General features: G+C 44.8%; 1 protein-coding gene across 10 annotated transcripts in view; it reads right to left on the minus strand.

Annotated features, from left to right (window-relative positions):
- LOC125043530 (chloride channel protein 2-like) overlaps positions 1 to 1,870 on the minus strand; it is a 169,276-nt gene extending 167,406 nt beyond the window's left edge. For 2 of the 10 annotated variants that reach the window (XM_047639688.1, XM_047639686.1), the window contains exon 1: positions 1,623 to 1,861. The gene's annotated coding sequence lies outside the window, so the exon portion shown is untranslated. Of the gene's footprint in view, positions 1 to 1,622 lie in introns of all 10 variants that reach the window. The other 8 variants (XM_047639685.1, XM_047639679.1, XM_047639687.1 and 5 more) reach the window with 7 other exon arrangements.
- Between the last annotated feature and the right edge of the window lie 546 nt (positions 1,871 to 2,416).

Raw genomic sequence — 2,416 nt, forward strand, 5'->3', positions numbered from 1 at the left:
CAAGGCCCACGCTGTTCCTCTGCCGCTTGCCCTTCGAACGGATGCCCAGAACAGACAGCATACACATGGAAGCGGTTGTAAGGCGAGGTCACTTCAGGCACAATACCTGGCATACAATTACATGCATACAATTACATGCTTACAATCACATATACGCATCTACACACAAACTCATACACGCATTTACACATGCAAGCACATACATACGGTAATATACACACAATCACAAACACGCATTTACACACAATTACAAACACGCATTTACACAGATACACTAACGCATGCACACAATTACATACACACAAGCACACGTACATGGTATCATACGCACAATCACACAAGCACATGTACAAGGTATGATAAGCACAATCACACACACACGTACATATGCACACGGTAAAATACATGCTATTACATGCACATAATGCTCATGCGCACGTGCTCATACTCAAATATAAGCAAAGATTTAAAGTGCCTATAAAAATCACATAAAAACACGAACAGTGAATTGTTATATAATCGTTTTGCCTTGTATATCTGCCCATGTTTCGTCTATATTTTACCGCTCCAGCATGCTTTACACAGTTTCAAAAATATATTAAATGTAGGTGAAAGAGTGAGTGAATGTGTGAGTGAGTGAGAGTGAGAGTGAGAGTGAGAGTGAGTGTGAGTGTGAGTGTGAGTGTGAGTGTGAGTGTGAGTGTGAGTGTGAGTGTGAGTGTGAGTGTGAGTGTGAGTGTGAGTGTGAGTGTGAGTGTGAGTGTGAGTGTGAGTGTGAGTGTGAGAGTGAGAGTGAGAGTGAGAGTGAGTGTGAGTGTGAGTGTGAGTGTGAGTGTGAGAGTGAGAGTGAGAGTGAGTGTGAGTGTGAGTGTGAGAGTGAGAGTGAGTGTGAGTGTGAGTGTGAGTGTGAGTGTGCGTTGCGTGTAGTATGCGTGTGCGTTGCGTGTAGTATGCGTGTGCGTTGCGTGTAGTATGCGTGTGCGTTGCGTGTAGTATGCGTGTGCGTTGCGTGTAGTATGCGTGTGTGTTGCGTGTAGTATGCGTGTGTGTTGCGTGTAGTATGCGTGTGTGTTGCGTGTAGTATGTGTGTGTGTTGCGTGTAATATGCGTGTGTGTTAGCAAAAGGTCCAAATAACCCTGAATTCGATAGGAAACTGCCATCATACTAAAAAAAACGTTCATTGATGTACACATATACTTTTATCTTACTTATCTTATCAGCAAATGTATATAACGTATCCGGTCTTCACACCAATGTCTAAAGTGCATAACAAGCACACTTAAACTAACCGCTTATTCAAAGACATGTGTTGTGGTTTTACATGATAAGCACTCTTTTCAGTTGCATCATTACAACAATACAGCTTTCCCCTATTGAATAATTACAGAAGACACTGTTTCCCGGCATCTAAAGAAACGTTTCCATAGCTGCCTGTTTACTATTAAAAAACGTTTGCCAAGATGTGAATCAAGTGATGGCTCTGTCAGAGAACGGTTTTTCAAGGTGGTGAAGTAAACAATGGATCTGCTCAGGTCAATTAAACAAAACGTTTCCCTCGCAGGTAAACACTAGTCGAGAGCGTGTTTTCTCCCCCTCCTTGCAAAGAAATAAACAAACTTACCTGCTCGCTATCCTCTCTGGTAATGCCTCCTGCAGAAAACGTCTTTCACATCAACCCCGTCGTTCACCCAGACACGTCAAGAAAGCACTATCAAGAGCCCATTTATCACTATCACCACAATATCTCTTAAAACTGCACCCCAAGCTGAAGCGAACGGCGGTGTCAGCGAGCTATTTCACTCTCAGTGTGCTCAGCGTCCGCCCCGCACAGACACACTGACAGCGTGGACTCACCGCCGAGGCTACTACTACACGCCAGGGCCAGACGCACGATCATTGTACCCACCGCGGCGATCTCTTCTCCTCATGCATAATTCCCTTCGCCCGACGTCGTATCGTACGGGGATCCGATGCCCGAGGAGCTCCTAGAGATCGGATGCCACCCCCTGCCCCCCCTATCTCCAGGATTTGCCGTAGGAAGGGCGTCCGGGGGGGTACAAAGCCCTCAAGGAAAAGTGGAGTTGGTTCCTGATGGGGCATTTCTGTCGGCTCAGGCTTCGCTCTGCCCGTAAGAAAGGAAAAAAAAAAGTTAAGGGCGCGAGGGACAGCTAAGCAACAACGTGGATGAAGATGTGATCTGATATCTCGCAGCGCTTTTGCCACGAGCCTGTATGAAGATATGTCTGTGTTGTGTTATTTGAAACACCCGGGCTTGAAATAGACGAGTAAAGATAGCACAAATCAACTTTAAAATAGTGATTTTTTTTTACCTGTGTTGGTTTATACGAAACTTACACATTGTAAATGACGTGAGTGTGCTAGCCAATACGAACTAACGCTTAAGAAAATAAGAAA

The sequence above is a fragment of the Penaeus chinensis genome, chromosome 34, assembly GCF_019202785.1.
Source record: "Penaeus chinensis breed Huanghai No. 1 chromosome 34, ASM1920278v2, whole genome shotgun sequence".
NCBI lineage: Eukaryota > Metazoa > Arthropoda > Malacostraca > Decapoda > Penaeidae > Penaeus > Penaeus chinensis.